An 18,837-nucleotide genomic window follows, 5' to 3' on the forward strand; every position below is an offset into this window, starting at 1 on the left:
GTGAAGAAAAGGGAATGCTCATACACTATTGGTGGGAATGTAAATTGGTGTAGCCACTAGGGAAAACAGTATGGAGATTCCTCAAAAAATTAATACAACTACGATAAGGTCCAGCTATCCCTCTTTTGGCTATTTATCCGAAGAATACAAAAACACTCACTCCAAAAGATACATAGACCCCTGTGATCATTGTGGCATTATGTACAATAGCCATGATATGAATATAACCTAATTGCCCATCTTGTGATGAGTGGAGAAAGAAGGTGTAGATAGATAAATAGATAGATGTGTATATACTAGAATACATACTACTCAGCCATAGAAAAAGAAAGAAATCTTGCCATTTCTTTCAACATGGATGGACCTTGAGAGTATTATCCTAAGTGAAATATGTCAGATGAATAAAGACAAATATCATATAATTTCACTCATGTGGAATATAAAAAACAAATTTTAAAAAGTTGAATAAACTAAACCAAACATAGATACAGTGAGCGTAGTGGCTACCAGAGAGGAAGGTGTGTTGTGGCGGGGGCGGGGCGGGGGTGAAATGGGTAAAGGGGGTCAACTATTTGGTGACAGATGGAAACTAAATTTTTGGTGAGCTGTAATGTATACAGAAGCAGAAGTATATTATTGCACACATGAAGCTTATATAATGCTATAAGCCAATGTTACCTGAATAAAGAAATAATTAAAACAAAGAAAAACTAGAAAATCTGAATAGACCTATATTAAGTAAAGGAACTAATTATTCCAAACACTTGCCACAAAAAAAGCACCAAGCCTAGATGGTTTTACTGGTGAGTTCTACCAAACATTAAAGAATTAACACCAATCCTTTTCAAGCTCCTCAAAAAATAGAAGAGGAACATGTCACAATTCATTCTATGAGTACAGAATTACACTGATACTAAAATGAGAAAAACAACACAAGAAAATTATAGACCACTATCTCTTATGAATATGGAGGAAAAAAATCCTCAAAATATATTAGCAACAAACCAAATGCAACAATATACAGAAAAGTATATACACCATGATAAAATGGAATTTATCTCAGGAACATGAGGTTGGTGTAACACTCAAATTCAATGAAATACCTCATATCAGTGGAATAAATGACAAAAACCACATGATCATCTCAACAGACACAAAAAGCATTTGATAGGCCATATATGAGAAACCCACAGCCAACACTGTCCTCAATGGTGAAAAACTGAAAATGTAAAAAAAAAAAGCATTTGACAAAAACCAACAACCTTTCAAGATAAAAACATTCAATAAACTAGCATTACCAGGCAATTTCCTCATATTGACAAAGGGCACCTATGAAAAACCCACAACTAACATCATAAGTAACGGTGGAATACAAACAGCTTTCCCCTAAGATCCAGAACCAGACAGACATACACTCTTATCACTTGTGTTCAACACCGTAATGGGGGTTCCAGTCAGAGCAATAATGCAAGAAAAAGAAATAAAAGTCTTCCATATTGCAAAGGAAGAAATAAAAGAATTTCAATGTGCAGATGATGTGATGATTAGAAGAGTTTAAGGAATCCACTAAAAAAAAAAAAACTATTAGAATAAACAAGTTCAGCAAGTTGCCAGGATACAAGATTGATATACAAAAACAACTGTATTTCTGTAAGTTTAAACTAAATATAAATTCTACTTCTATAAGGTCTGTAAGAAAAAGATGCTCTTTTTCAAGCTGAGGCAGTTCCCCTCTATTCCTAACTTTCTGAGAGTTTTAATGAGTCAGTGTTCAATTGTGTCAAATGCTTTTTCTGCGTCGACTGATATAAGTGTGTGACTTTTGTCTCTTTAACCTGTTAATATGGTCAGTTACACTGATTTTCAAATACTGAAGCAGCCTTGCATCCTCTTTCAGCAGTGTTTTAGGCAGCTCACAAGTTTTTGATATGTCGAAATTTCATTCAGTTTAACATATTTCTCCCACTGATAAAAGCATATCCACTCTTACCACTTTTACACAATACAGTATGGAGGCAAAATTATGTTTATTCAAAGATGACACATCAACTATGTAATCCGATGCAATCCACAAAAAACCTACTAGAAATAAGCCAACTTAACAAGGTTACATGAGCAACATACAAAAATTAATCATATTTTTATATAAATCATAAATAATAAAATTAAAATTAGAAAGCACATTTACAATAGCATCAAATATAATGAAATATTTAGGGCTACATCTAACAAAAGATGTGAAAAGTTTGTATACTGAAAACTGTAAAACACTACTGAGAAAAAATAAAGAGGACCTTAAAAAGGGGCAAGATCTACTGTGTTAGTAGTTCAGAAGACTAGGATATCAATTCTCCCCATAATGACCTATAGATCCATCACAATCTCAACCAAAATTTCATGAGGTTTTTTTTGCAGAAATTGACAAGCCAATTACACAACTTATATGGAAATACAGTAGCCAAAACAACTTGAACAAGAAAAGTTTTCAGTCTAATACTTCCAACAGCAATAAAAACAGTGAGGTAGTAGCATAAAGCCAGATAAATGGAGCAATGAAACAAGAAAAAAGAATGTCCAGAAATACACCCACACCTACTGGACAACTGATTTTTGACAAAGATATAAAGGCAGTGAAGTAGAAAAAAGTATGCTCTTTTCAACAAAGTGTGCTGAAACAACTGAATATCCCTATGCAAAAAACAGGAACCTCTAATGACCTCTCATACCACAAACAAAAACTGACTCAAGGGCTTCCCTGGTGGCGCAGTGGTCGAGAGTCCGCCTGCCGGTGCAGGGGACGCGGGTTCATGCCCCGGTCTGGGAAGATCCCACATGCCGCAGAGCGGCTGGGCCCGTGGGCCATGCCCGCTGAGCCTGCGCGTCCGGAGCCTGTGCTCCGCAACAGGAGAGGCCACAACAGTGAGAGGCCCGCGTATCGCAAAAAAAAAAAAAAAGACTCAAAATTGATAATATGCCCAAATTTGGGAATTGATAGCATAAACTTTATAAACATGAAGCAAAAACTGATAAAACTGAAAGGAGAAATAGACAAATTGCTTACAGTTAGCCCTCTATACCCACAGGTTCCCTATTCATGGATTCAACCAACCATGGATGGAAAATATTTGGAAAAAAAATTCCAGAAAGCTCCAAAAAGCAAAACTTGAATTTGCTACATACCTGTAACTAGTTACATAGATTTCAGCTTGTATTTACAACCATTTACATAGCATTTACACTGTATTAGGTATTATAAGTAATCTAAAAATGTTTTAAAGTATACGGGAGGATATGCATAGGTTATACACAGAGACAACACCACTTCATATAAGGGACTTGAGCATCGATGGATTTTGGAATCTGCGGGTGGGGGCGGATACTGGAACCAAACCACTGTGGATAAGTGGGATGACTGTATTTACAATTGGAGGCTTCAACACCCTTTTCCAAGTAATTGGTAGAACAGGTAGGCAGAAAATCAGTAAGAATATAGATGACCTGAACAGCACTAACAATCAACTTGATACAACTGATATTTATAGAACATTCCACCTAACAACAGGAGCACACACAACATTCATCAACATTCCGGTACAGAAAACACAATTTAACAAATAGAACAGAAACCTTACAAAGTATATTCTCAAAGCATACCAAAATAAAACTAGAAATCAGTAATAGAAGATAGCTAGACAATTCAAAATATTTGGAAATCAATTTTTTATATACTTTCGGCTGCGTTGGGTCTTCGTTGCTGCACACGGGCTTTCTCAATAACAGGCGAGCAAGGGCTACTCTTCATTGTGGTGCCTGGGCTTCTCATTGCAGTGGCTTCTCTTGTTGCAGAGCACTGGCTCAGAGCACTGGGCTCTAGAGTGCAGGCTCAGTAGTTGGGCACATGGGCTTAGCTGTTCCACAGCATGTGGGATCTTCCTGGACCAGGGCTCGAACCCATGTCCCCCGCATTGGCGGCGGATTCTTAAACTCTGCATCACCAAGGAAGCCTCAAATATTTGGAAATTAAACAACATAGTTCTAAATTATATATGAGTTAAGAAGTCTCAAGATAAATTTGAAAATATTTTGAACAAAATAAAAATGAAAATACAATTTAACTTGCACAGCATGAATATACTTAATATCATTTAACCACTTAAAATGGTTAAGATGGTAAATTTTATGTTATGTATATTTTACTACAATTAAAAGTAACTTTTAAAAATACATCAAATTTTACGGGATGCAGCTAACGTAGTGCTTAGAGAGAAATGTTTAGTATTATATATTTTAGAAAAGAAGAAAGTTCTAAAATCAATAACCTAGGCTTTCAACTTAGGAAACTAGATAAAGAAAAATGAATTAAACCTAAAGTTAAAGGAATGAGATGATAAACCTCTAATCAAAGTAACCAAGAAAAAAAAGAGGAGACTACAAATTAACAGTATCAAGAATAAAACAGGTATCATCACTACTAAAACCAAAGACATGAAAAGATAATAACGGAATATTACAAACAAGTCTGTGCCCATACATTTGATAATCTGGATAAAATGAACCAGTCCTTGAAGGGCACAAACTACTGAAACTTACTTAAGGAAATATAGATAATATAAATAGTCCTATATCTAAAAAAGAAATTAAATTAGTAGAAAACCTTCACCCACACACACACACAAAGAAGGAATACAAGGCTTAGATGGTTTCACTGGTGAATTTTACTACGTATTTAAGGAAGAAATAATACCACATTTACAGTCTCTTCCAGAAAACATGGGAGATCACTTCCCTACTCATTTTATTAGGCCAGCATTAACTTATTCCAAAACTAAAATATACAGTTGACCCATGTACAGTGTTGCGGTTAGGGATGTTGACCCTCCATGCACTTGAAAATCTGCTTGTATAACTTTACGATCAGCCCTTGGTATCCACAGTTCCACATCTGCAGAGTCAGCCAAACAGGGTTCGTTTAGTACTGTAGCATGTATTTATTGAAAAAAATCTGTGTATAAGTGGATCCACACAGTTCAAACTGATGTTGTTCAAGGGTCAACGGTATTACAAAAAAGAAAACTATAAAAGAGTATCTTTCATGAATTTAGATGTAAATATATTAGTCAACTGAACCCAGCAATATATAAAAAGGGTAATACATCATGATCACATGGGTGTTCATACCAAAATTGCAAGGTTGGTTTAACATATGTAAATTAATCAATGTAATTCATCATTTTAATACATTGAACAAGAAAAATCATGTAATCATATTAATACATGAGCAGAAACAGTTCAACATCCATTCATGATAAAAACTCTCAAAAAACTGAGAATAGAAGGGAACTTCACTAACCTAATAAAGATTACTTTTTAAAAGTCACAGCTAACATCATCCTCAATAGCAAGATGTTAAGTTTCCCCCTAAGATCAGGAACAAGGCAAGGATGTCCTTTCTCACCACTTCTAATTCAACCTCATACTAAAAGTCCTAGCTAGTGTATTCAAATAAAGAAATGAAAGGTATACAGACTAGAAAGGAAGAAATATGCAAAACTGCTTTAATCACAGACAACATAACTGTCTATGCAGAAAACCCCAAAGTATCTACCAAATAACTCCTGTACATAATAAATGAGTTTAGCAAGGTCAAAAGTTACATAGTCAATACACAAAAGTCAACTGCTTTTCTATATACCAGCAATGAATATTCAGAATTTGAATTTTTAAAAATAATAAATTTATAATAACATCCCCCCAAATGAAGCCCTTAGGTGTAAATCTAACAAAATATGTACAGGATTTGAGTATAGAAAACTAGAAATCACTGATGAAAGAAAGAAAATCTAAATAAATAGAGGAGATATTTTGTGTTCTTGCCCTGGAAGACTCAACACAGTAAAGATGTCAATTCTCTGTGGCCTAATAAAATCCCTACTGAAATTCCAGCCATGTTTTTTATAGACATACATAAGCATATTCTAAAATTTTATGAAAAGGTAAAGGTACTAGAATAACTAATTTAATTCTGAGAAAGAAGAACAAAAGTTGAAGGATTTATGTTACCTAATTTCAAGGCTCACTGTTACAATAATGAACACAGGGTAAGAATAGACACATCAATCAATGGGATAGAATAGAGAGTATGGAAACAATAGAGAGTATGGAAACAGACCTACAAAAATACTGTCAATTTTTTGACAAAGGTACAAAACAATTCAGTGGAGAAAGAACAGTCTTTTCAACAAATGATGCTACACATTGGAAGTCCATATGCAACAAACTGAACCTTACATCTTACACAAAAATTAACTTGAAACACATCACAGACCTAAATTTAAAATGCAGAAACTATAAAATTTCTAGAAGAAAATGTAGGGGAACATCTGCATGACTTTGGGTTTGGCGATGAGTTTTTAAGTACAATACCAAAAGCAAAATTCATAAAAGAAAAAAATTTAAGTTGGACTTAATTAAGATCAAAACCCTTTGCTTTGTGAAAGACACTGTTAGGAGAATGAAAAGACATACTGGGGGCTTTCCTGGTGGCACAGTGGTTAAGAATCCACCTGCCAATGCAGGGGACACGGGTTCAAGCCCTTGTCTGGGAAGATCCCACATGCCATGGAGCAACTAAGCCCGTGTGCCACAACTACTGAGCCCATGAGCCACAACTACTGAAGCCCACATGCCTAGAGCCCGTGCTCTGCAACAATAGAAGCCACCACAATAAGAAGCCTGCACACCACAACGAAGAGTAGCCTCTGCTCACTACAACTAGAGAAAGCCTGCACGCAGCAATGAAGATCCCACATAGCCAAAAATAATAAATAAATAAGGAAAGAAAGAAAGAAAAGAAAGAGAGAAAGAAAGAGAAAGAAAGAAGAAAGGGAAGAAAGGGAAGGAAGGAAGGAAGGGAGGGAAAGAAAGAAAGAGAAAGAGAGAAAGAAAGAGAGAAAGAAAGAAAGAAAAGAAAGAAAAGACATACTGGGAGAAAATATCTGCAAATCACATACTGACAAAGGACATGTTTCCAGCATATACAAAGAAAGTTTTAAGGTTGAATAAGAAAACAACCTAATTTTTTTTTAATGAGCAAAATGAGAGAGGGAAATGGTGAGGAGAGAGGGCAGGAGTGAGAGTGAGAGCAAGACTGACAGGAAGGATAGGTTTCAGGATAGAATATGATTACCATTCCCAAGAAGCCTACTGCTTTTTTCCTGTTTATATATTGGTAAATTATAAAATTACAGATATCCATATATATTTTTATTTAAGAAAAAAATTAAAAGGCCATCAGTGTGTATAAAAGTGTGGTTACTGTAGTATTTTTCTTGTAGACAAGAAACTGGTATTAATTTGAATACTTTTGAGTAAGAAATGGTTGAGCAAATTATAGCACATATTTCTTATGGAATGAAAACCAGCTGGAACAAGTTAGATTTAAATGCACTGACCTGGAACACTGACTATAATACAGTGATAAGTTAAAAAATAATTTTAGTCTAGTTAGGTTTATATGTAAAACATTTCAAATTATAGAAAAAATGCATTTCTGTTACTAGAAGCATAGGGGAAAAACCTGCAGCATATGTGTCAATTTGTTAACACCAGTTATTTTAAAAGATTTAGGTTTGGAGCAAAAAGGGAGCATTTATCCTATTTTATTTCCTTTATACACTTCTGTATTGTCTGAACTTTGCTTTGAAATTAAAAATTAAACCTTGATATTCTATTTTTTAGTTCCTACTGAAATAAAAAAAAAAAATGGGCAAAAGATCTATTTGTAGTTACCAACTGCCAATACTTAGAAACAACCAAGATGTTACAATCTTGCTATGAACACCATTCTGTGATCAAACAGAAAGAGCCATTAATCTATGCAACATGGATAAATCATGGATAAATCCTAAGTGCATTATGCCAAGTGAAAGAATCCAGTCTGAGAAGCCTACATCCTGTATGATTTCATTTATATGACTTTCTAGAAAAGACAGAAAACAGATCAGTTTCTGTAAGTGGTCTGGAAAGGTCAGAGGAGTGGCTAGGTAAAGCACAATTTTTTAGAGTCATTAAACTATTTTGTCTAGCACTACAGTGATGGATACATGATGTTATCCACTTGTCAAAACCCACGGAACATCATAGCACAAGGAATCAATGTACTATTTTAAAATGAAAATTAAAACAAAACTCAACTAAGAGGGTGGAGGGGGGGAATTCCAGCATGGAATGCAGACTATGACAAAAGAATTTAATTGTATTACAAATGTATGACATAACCCCACTGGAGGGGATGGGGAGAAACGGCTCTAAGTATCTTTGGAAATGACTGGAGACTGTAGGACAAAACAAAAGGAACTGTATATAAACACTATACTGTAGTTGGTAATGTTGTTTCTCGAGGTACTGGTTAACAATTCTGATACTGCTGTACTTGTACACTGCGACTGATAAAATAAGTAAAAAGATGGGGAATGGGAGAAGCTAGATTTCTCACTGTTGGAATGGGAGTTTACAGATAAGTAAGGGGAAGAGGCTAAAATGAACCATGTAGCTCTGAACTAGAGTCTGAGACATCAGTGGGAACTCCTGTTTAGCTTAAGTTAGGAACTGATGAGTAATAGTAGAAATAATACAGATGTGTATACATACACAGGTTAATATACATACATTTACTTTCTAACACTGACAGGGCCTAAAGGCAGTGACACCCCAGTTTCAATGATGAGCAGATTAGATCAATGCCTGGTTTCTAATACCATTCTACAATAAAAGGATCTGGGGATCCTTGTTGAAATGGCTGATTTTATATAAAAAAGAATGAAATAATGCCCTTTGCAGCAACATCGATGGACCTAGAGATTATCATATTAAGTGAAGTTAAGTCAGAAAGAGAAAGACAAATACCACATGATATCACTTACATGTGCAATCTAAAATATGACACAAATGAACTTATTTACAAAACAGAAACAGACTCACAGACATAGTGAACAGACTTATGGTTGCCAAGGGGAAGGGGAGTGTGGGAGGGATGGATTGGGAGTTTGGGATTAGCAGATGCAAACTATTATATATAGAATGGATAAACAGCAAGGTCCTACTATATAGCACAGGGAACTATATTCAGTATCTTGTAATAAATCATAATGGAAAAGGAAAAAATAAACAACAACAAAAACAAACAAAAAGAAATGGCTGATTTTAGGGGTGGAGCAAGGAATATACAAGATGATCCTGGAGCATCCTACAGTGCCAGAAAGTAGGAAAGTGCTCAAAACACAAACTCCTGGCACTATGCCGAAGTTCTTTCAGCCAACTGGAAGAACTCCCAATGGCAAATGCTAGAGCAATTTGAGCAACAAAATAAATAATACAGCTTTCAGTTATAACTGTCTGGTAAGAGAAAACTTTGACATCCTCAATAATAATAAAATTAGGTCATCTCTGATATTTTTCCAACTTTCAATCATGTAAAATTGTGTCTTTGTGCAAATATATTTTTTGCAAAGTCGGAAGACAGAACATACAAGGAACATAACTGAAAAAAGACAGATAAACTGGAATATGTTTAGAGGGGAAGAGGCCAGGATAGTTAGGGACTGACATGAACAACAGTCCAATTCAATATAATAAATATTTGAGCTGCTACTAGATGCCAAGAACTATGAGAGTAATGGGGAATATAAGGATAAATAAATAGGCCCTGACCTTTAAAAACATAATTGTCTGGTAGAAAGGATGAAAACATATACTCAGGGAGTAATGAAGTGTGGAAAAGGAGTCAGAGTTGTTCACTATGACCTGAGGGACAGGCTTAGGAATGAAGGGTGGATACTGTACCAGGTTCCCTTGGTCTCAATGTCTAGTACAAAGTGAATGATTGCTATATGTTAAAATCTCTTCCCCAAATGCCCATAGGATAAGATTCACTCATGGGAGAAGCTAGATTTCTCACTGTTGGAATGGGAGTTTACAGATAAGTAAGGGGAAGAGGCTAAAATGAACCATGTAGCTCTGAACTAGAGTCTGAGACATCAGTGGGAACTCCTGTTTAGCTTAAGTTAGGAACTGATGAGTAATAGTAGAAATAATACAGATGTGTATACATACACAGGTTAATATACATACATTTACTTTCTAACACTGACAGGGCCTAAAGGCAGTGACACCCCAGTTTCAATGATGAGCAGATTAGATCAATGCCTGGTTTCTAATACCATTCTACAATAAAAGGATCTGGGGATCCTTGTTGAAATGGCTGATTTTATATAAAAAAGAATGAAATAATGCCCTTTGCAGCAACATCGATGGACCTAGAGATTATCATATTAAGTGAAGTTAAGTCAGAAAGAGAAAGACAAATACCACATGATATCACTTACATGTGCAATCTAAAATATGACACAAATGAACTTATTTACAAAACAGAAACAGACTCACAGACATAGTGAACAGACTTATGGTTGCCAAGGGGAAGGGGAGTGTGGGAGGGATGGATTGGGAGTTTGGGATTAGCAGATGCAAACTATTATATATAGAATGGATAAACAGCAAGGTCCTACTATATAGCACAGGGAACTATATTCAGTATCTTGTAATAAATCATAATGGAAAAGGAAAAAATAAACAACAACAAAAACAAACAAAAAGAAATGGCTGATTTTAGGGGTGGAGCAAGGAATATACAAGATGATCCTGGAGCATCCTACAGTGCCAGAAAGTAGGAAAGTGCTCAAAACACAAACTCCTGGCACTATGCCGAAGTTCTTTCAGCCAACTGGAAGAACTCCCAATGGCAAATGCTAGAGCAATTTGAGCAACAAAATAAATAATACAGCTTTCAGTTATAACTGTCTGGTAAGAGAAAACTTTGACATCCTCAATAATAATAAAATTAGGTCATCTCTGATATTTTTCCAACTTTCAATCATGTAAAATTGTGTCTTTGTGCAAATATATTTTTTGCAAAGTCGGAAGACAGAACATACAAGGAACATAACTGAAAAAAGACAGATAAACTGGAATATGTTTAGAGGGGAAGAGGCCAGGATAGTTAGGGACTGACATGAACAACAGTCCAATTCAATATAATAAATATTTGAGCTGCTACTAGATGCCAAGAACTATGAGAGTAATGGGGAATATAAGGATAAATAAATAGGCCCTGACCTTTAAAAACATAATTGTCTGGTAGAAAGGATGAAAACATATACTCAGGGAGTAATGAAGTGTGGAAAAGGAGTCAGAGTTGTTCACTATGACCTGAGGGACAGGCTTAGGAATGAAGGGTGGATACTGTACCAGGTTCCCTTGGTCTCAATGTCTAGTACAAAGTGAATGATTGCTATATGTTAAAATCTCTTCCCCAAATGCCCATAGGATAAGATTCACTCTGCTGAAACCAATAAATTTCACTGCTTATGTGACAAAAGGATATTACTTCTAGTCTATATTGTTATAGTCACCTAGAAAAGTTAGTTTAAAAAAAGTATAAAATTTAAGTCCAAAATTTAATGTAAAGAAAAATAGTTCAATTTTATTTCCATCTTCACCAATGTGAGGAATTTTGAAGTTTGATTTGTCTATCTAGGAGGTCTACCACTGATAATAATCAATTAGACAACAAGACTTTGAAAGGTACAAGCTAAAAGCATAATTATTCTACAACCTTTTTATAGCAATTTAGACCATTAATGGCATTCACACTTTAAAAATACACAAATAATTAGAACTGTGTTTTCCCTGTTTTGAAATATCTAATCATTTGCATAAGATAGAAGAGAAGAAAATTATCTAAATGAGAATACTTTTCCCATGTGCACCAGGAACCACACACAAATAGTCACAGAGAGAAGAAAAACTCCCCTGTGGTCCTGCTTATCATCTTTGTTTTCAATGAGCTTTTGCTCAAAGGAAAGAAAACAATGAACTAGAGTCAGTTGATTCTTTACAGCCTTTTACTGACAAAATTAGGCAGGCTAAATTAGATGCATGGTAGGACCTGTGCAAAACAGACTTATAGAATGGAGGAAATGTGGAGATTACAGGGGCTGAGAAAATGAACTCAGCTATGGGGAAGAAAGGAAGACATAGTAGTCCAATAATAGCATTCACCAGGACATGATAAAGTAAGCTTGTTCAGATAAGCCACCAATATAAAGTACAGAAACATAAGAAGTGTTCAAGAAATGACAGCAATGATGACAATGAATATTATAAAGCATCCATGTCAAGATGATCAACATCTGGGAAGAACCTAGCCTGCAGGAGAATTCAGATGGAGGAGCTGGGAAAGACAGAGGCTAGCATTAGCTGCAGTACATTATATCAGGGACATATTAAAATATTAAAAATTGATTTAAAGTGGTAAAACACTTCTATTAAGGAAGTCAAATACAAAAACTGTACACATACTTTGTAAAAATAAATAGGCAGAGAAAAAGGACTTGAAAGAAATTGACAAAAAATGGGAGTGTGATTGTTTTTTTCCTTTACACATTTCTATATTTTCCATTATTACTTATATTATTTCTTATTTTGTAATCACTCAGATTATTAAAACAAACTTAAAAAGTTAGTATGCTCACGCTTTTCCCTAAAGACACATGATGGGCCAGATATCTATAGATGCGCAAGGGAATTTGAAATTTGTTATGGTTTATAAAAAGGGTGGATAAAAGATTTCAACCTTGGAATAGGAATAAGCCCATCCATTCACAAAACAGGTTCAAAAAAGATAATGTATACATATTCAATGCAAATAGAGTTAAAGCACTCACGGGAGAGCTATCATTTGATATGACCATTATGAATAGAATTCACTATAGAATAGGAAAGAGAAAGGCAAATTAGATTAGTAAACTAATGGAATATTAACAATGGTGGGATGCTAAGTGTTTTTTTCTGTTTGGCCTATTGGTATTTTCTAAATTTTTAAACATTTAAATTTTTAAATGTTCTCCTTTTATAGAAATAAATTTGTCTTCAAAAGATTCTATAGTTGCACTAGTTACAATTATGTACACTTTTGGGTATTTACTTTCATGCTACAATTTAAAACCCATTCCTACCACTGTTTTTAATATCCAATATAAACTTAGTCTGTGGCTTGAGTCATTTATATATAATTTCTCATAGAGTATAAAGACATTGAGAATGAAAACAAAAATACTGTATATTTCAAAACAGGGATATTTAATAGTCAAATATATTTGCACATTAGCAACAGATATAACAAAATTGCTAGAGGGTTTGAAGTAATACACAAAAGGCAAAATGGAATTTAAAAACTGGGCCATTTTCTTTGGAACACAAAAAACTTAAATTTGAATGTCTATTACTCAACCCTAAACATATTTTTATTCAGATATCTCCTCCTCCCCTACAATTCTGAGCAAGAATTCCAGCATATGATTTTTATTTTCCCACATTACTCCAAACCCTCCCAACTCCACTCTTGAAGGGAAGTTGAAATCTGTTATGGTTTATAAAAAGGGTGGATAAAAGACTTCGACCTTAGAATAGGAATAAGCCCATCCATTCACAAAACAGGTTCTCTAGCAAATAAAGTAAAAACTAAAAATGCTGAAGGATTGGCTGAAAAGGTTTGAAAAGATGAGATCTTAAGCGTTAGTTTGAAAAGATGAGATCTTAAGCGTTAGTATGTAACTGACTAGATAAACCTTCCTTCAGAGATTCCCCCAACAGAACCCTCCTGGGGGTGGGAGAATGGGCAGTGGGGAGTAAGGGGGACAGAATTAAGGATGGAAAGGAGCAGAGAAGTGGATTTTGTTGGTAGATTGGGTTTCTGAATTTATCCTGCAGAATAATTTAATAAATAGATTCTTGTAGTCCCTATTCTAGCAATAAAACATCTGCTTACAAAGAACGGGAATCATGTGAATAAAAAAGCATATTTATTTGCCATGTAATACTAGATTAAAAAATACAAGCTGTGAAATAGAGTGCAGAGTATGATCTCATTTTTATCAAAGAAATATATAAATAAAATAGGTACACAGAGAAAGACCAGAAGAATATATATCAAAATATTAACAGGGTGTATTTTATTTTCTGATTATTAATATTTTCTAAGTTTGATACCGAATATATATTACCTTTATACCTTTATTTTCTTCCTAGAAAACATTATTTTTAAAAGTCAATATATATTATATGAAAACTTCTTGGGAAACAGTACCGTGAATAGAATAAAATAAAAACACAGTCACAGAGAGTAGCGTTGACATATATACACTACCAAATGTAAAACAGATACTAGTGGGAAGCTGCTGCATAGCACAGGGAGATCAGCTTGATGCTTTGTGACCACCTGAGGGGTGGGATAGGGAGGATGGGAGGGAGGCTCAAGAGGGAGGGGATATGGGGATATATGTATACATATAGCTGATTCACTCTGTTGTACAGCAGAAACTTAAAACAACATTGTAAAGCAATTATACTCAATAAAGATGTAAAAAAAAAAATCCACAGTCACAACACTAAATTAAACTACTGGGCTATTTAATTCCTAGAACAGAAGATTTTTTTAAATGGAGAAAATATAAATTCTTTAGAACATTTTCCACCTAGAGCTGAATTAGTCTTTATAAAGCTATAAAAGTAACATAATCAAGATTGACTTTGCAAAGGCGTGTTTCTAAATGAGAAAATGTTTCCATGAGTAGCTAAGATCACATGGCCCTTCTTAAACTTACAGAAATTTGCCACTGAATCCATAATAACAGATCCATTTAAACTATTATAATTTCTAGCACATACCAAGTATTCAAAAATTTTTGATGAAATAAAGTCCTGAGTTCATTTATGGAGCCAGACAACCTTCCTTTTGAAGGGGAGAGTGCCACAAATTATTAGATCAAGTGTGCAGAAGAAATGGTGCTGCTTGAACTGTAGTGAATAGAAATGACTCAGAGATCAAAAAGGCATGCCTTTGTTTCCCTCAAGTACTATTTGTGGGCTTTCTCCAAACCATTCTCCACCTGCAATGGTCAACTCCTTGTGTTATAAACACAGCAGCATCCAGACAGGAAAGTATGATCCAAAGACTGATACTTATTCACACCCAAGAGAAAGAGCAAAGAGAGAAAGTATTCTTTCATAGCAGCTAGAATGAGGCTGGGTGATGGTCTTGAGGTAGAACCTACTACTCAAAAAGTTATGGATTAAAATCATAAAGGTTTATTACCCAAGAGAACAAATGTTAGGTTTTAAACCAAGACAAAAAAAGCATGTCCAAATACTTAACTACATAGCCCAGAAAACATGATCAATAACAAACTGAGAAAATGCTAAAGCTGAATCCCTATTAATATTCCTAAGTTATTTTTTTCAGGCAAGTGTATGTAGATAGGGAGTTTCAAATTTTCATCATTGTAACTAGCCACTTGCAAAATTCAGTTTTTTTAAAAATCCAATTTGCTCAATTTACTGTGATCAGATTGATCACTGTTTAATAAACTAGAAAAATAAAGATATGTAACTTCTAAATTATATCTAAAATTACTGGACTTACATCTAAAGTTTCTTAGACATCTGTTTTATAATGGTCAGTCCATACTCACTGTGTGTGTTAAAATTCCCATGGGCTTAAGAATCAATAAATTTTACAGAAACCATAGAGGAAGATGTTTTTTGGACACAATTTTCTACCAAGCTAGGTACCCATGTTAATTTCTATTAAAGGGAATAATTTCCAAGAAAAATATCATAACTTATTTAAAGTCAAGGTAAAGAACTATCAACATTGACAGTTCTATGGAACCACTGTAAATCACATCTCTTGCATCAATTGTAAAAAGTACAGTATTTCAGATCTCATTTATTTTCCTTAAGCTCTCCATTTTCTGACACACAATCTACGTTCACAATCTGAACTGAGACTTTTTAGAGAATTTTCTAACCAATATTTGTTACAAATTAAACTCAGTGAGGAACACAGTTCCTTATCATGTTAACACTGAGACACTTTATAGTCTTATTGTCCTGGCATTTATCACAATCTGTAATTACCTTGTTTTATTCATTTATTGTCCTTTTCTTATATAATTTTTGTAAGATAAGGGACGTTGTTTGTCTTCTTCACTGGTATATCCCCTACATGCCTGGCACTAATAAGTGTTCATAAATGTTTACCGAATTAACAAATGGATGATTTTGGTCATAGCAAAATGTGATAAAGAGCTAGATAGTCTATGCCCTTAGATTTCTCAAAGAAATATTTAAAAGGTGGTTCACTATTATTTTTATGGATTTTGTTTATGCCACACATAGAAGATCCTCAAAAAAACCCTCTGCATCTCTTTTGGAAATGAAAATAACCTCAAATATTATACAGCAGGATTGGAACTCACAAATTTGCTCTAAAAAGAGTGAAGGAGAAAGAGAACTAATAGTAGAAAAAGAGTTGTGCTTAGTACTCTGGTGGCTTTATAAACGCTGTCTCAGATAAAACTCTGGTGGCACTGTCCCCATCTTAAAGAGGAGCTAAGTGAGAAAAACAGAGGAAGTCAATGGCCCAAGGTTAAAGTGTTGGAATTGGGATTGGAACATGAAGTTTTCCTTAAACCAAAACCCACTTTATTTTCTCTATCCCATACTGCCTCCACAAGAGCCAGAAAACTAAAACCTTTTCAGCAACAAAGTGCATTAAATGATAGTTAATAATTGCAAAAAAAAGTTTTGATTATTCAACTTACATTTTTTAGAAAAGGAAATATATAAGCAAATTAAGTAATTAAACATATATTTTGGTGAGGTTGAAGTTATATGGGAAAGAACAGATAAAGTTACTAGAGAAGAAATATTTCAGTGTACACATTTTCATTCCCACTATACCATTAATTTCAGAACTAAAGAAAAACCTTCAGATTTTGAGGAATTTGGAAGAATGAGACATGCTTTCAAGAGAACTGTGATTTAAAGTTTATCTTCAGCATAATTTTCTGATTTCCAATAGGAATTGTGAAGTTCAAGCCTATCTCTTGGAAGAATTTTCTAAATTTTGTGAACTTGAACAATCTATGATTGCTCAATGATTAACAAGAGGGAGATCATTAATTAACAGTAGAACAATACAACAGAACATGAACATTGTTAGACTGGTAGCATTATGAGTGAATTGTGGCTTTTAAACTTTTTTTCATGGTGTTTTAAAGTTTAATATTAACTTTAAAAGAAATGCCTTGAGTCTGGTTTTTCAGGAGGGTCAGAATAGCAGTGAAGGAAGCTCTACAAAAAAAGGAAGGAAGCAAGGGAGGGAGGAAGGGAAAGAAAGAAGGAAGGAAAGGAGGGAGGTAAGGAAGGAAGGGAGGGAGGAGGAAAGAAAGAAGGAAGAAAGGAAGGAAGGGAAAGAGAGAATGAAGGAAGGAAGGGAGGGGGGAGCAAGGGAGAGAAAGAAAAAAAAAGCAAAATTGTCAGCACTTTCTCAAATAGAGCTGTGCAACATGCTGTCTCATAAACTTTGGCTTCTCCCAACAAAGGACTTCCTCCCAAAGCTTGTTTGGTCACCTATCTGGAGGAGGAGATGTAATCTCTGCTCTGGAAGGGGAATTTTGAATCCCTAGGGTACAATCCCATGAGGACATGGGGACTGGGTGGGAAATTAGACTAGAGTAGTTGTTCTCCAAATGGTCCCTGGATCACCAAAATGGAATCACCTAGTAAAGTTATTAAAATGCAGATTCCCGGTCCCGGTCCCAGACACTGAATTCACATTTCTGGAGTGGGGGGTGCTGGGAATCTTCATTTTTAAAAAGTCACAAAGTAGAATTCTTGGTTGGGACATAATTGGACCACAGGCTGAGAGGCAACATGATGAGCAGGTGGGTTTGGAGCCATAGAGACTTGGGTTTAAATCCCAATTCTTCCACTTAATAGCTCTGACTGCAGCACATCACCCAAACCCTTTGACTCTCAATTTTCTCATTATAGAAAGTGGAATGACAGTTTGTTTTGGAGACCAAGTAAAATTATGTGTGTGTATGTGTATGGTGTCACAAAACTTTTCTAATAGATGACCTCTCAGGTTCTTCCAACTCTGTCTATAAATGCTAGTTTGTTTTAATCCTTTAATATATACAAGTATCACAGGCACGTCTGTTTACCTCTTCCCTTAAAGCAGTGTTTCTCACCTTCTTCTCATTTCCCCACTCTCTCCCCCAGAAGCCTTTCTAGGCATTTTCTCTTCTAATTCCCCCAGCCCCTATTAACATTTTAACGCCACATGTACATCTGCTTATATTCTGTGGCCCTTTGCAAAGCCACAAGCCATTGTATTTTCTAAGACCTTTCTGACCCCCAGGTATATGAGCACTACTACCCATGTTGAGAATGCCCATCCCAGAGAGACCTGACTTGGTCAAGGTCACACCACAAATCAGGAAGAGAATCTGGTCTACATAGGTCACAAACTGATGGTCTGGAATCGGCCCGTCAACAACTTGTTTGGTTCCCCCCGTGTTTACTTATTTACTTTTAATTAGTTACTAACATTTAAAAATCAGGAGCTTCTACAGGAGAATGGCGACATTCAGCTTCTCAAGATCCAGGTCGGGTCCTGGGTGGGAGCTGAGGGCGGCCCCTCGCGCCCCGGCCCTGCAGCCCCGAGACCCAGGCCAGTCCCCCTCACTGAGGTGCCCTCCAGCACTCACCACGTGCTGATCCAGACGTTTAGGACGGTGTTGGAGTCGCAGGCGCAGCTACGTTAGCTGCAAGTCGCGCACCTCTTCCCCGACTCCTCATCCAGAGTCCTAGCAGCGGCGGGCGGGTCAGCTTCGCAGCTTCCCCCGCCGGCCCTGCCCCACTCGCTCCCCTCCC

At 35.5% G+C, this 18,837-nt stretch overlaps 1 protein-coding gene across 2 annotated transcripts in view; it reads right to left on the reverse strand.

Annotated features, from left to right (window-relative positions):
• PTPDC1 (protein tyrosine phosphatase domain containing 1) overlaps nucleotides 1-18,812 on the reverse strand; it is a 92,943-nt gene extending 74,131 nt beyond the window's left edge. For both annotated transcript variants that reach the window (XM_024741356.1, XM_024741357.1), the window contains exon 1: nucleotides 18,672-18,812. The gene's annotated coding sequence lies outside the window, so the exon portion shown is untranslated. The remainder of the gene's footprint in view (nucleotides 1-18,671) is intronic.
• Between the last annotated feature and the right edge of the window lie 25 nt (nucleotides 18,813-18,837).

This window comes from Neophocaena asiaeorientalis, unplaced genomic scaffold (assembly GCF_003031525.2).
Source record: "Neophocaena asiaeorientalis asiaeorientalis breed wild unplaced genomic scaffold, Neophocaena_asiaeorientalis_V1.1 scaffold558, whole genome shotgun sequence".
Taxonomy (NCBI): domain Eukaryota; kingdom Metazoa; phylum Chordata; class Mammalia; order Artiodactyla; family Phocoenidae; genus Neophocaena; species Neophocaena asiaeorientalis.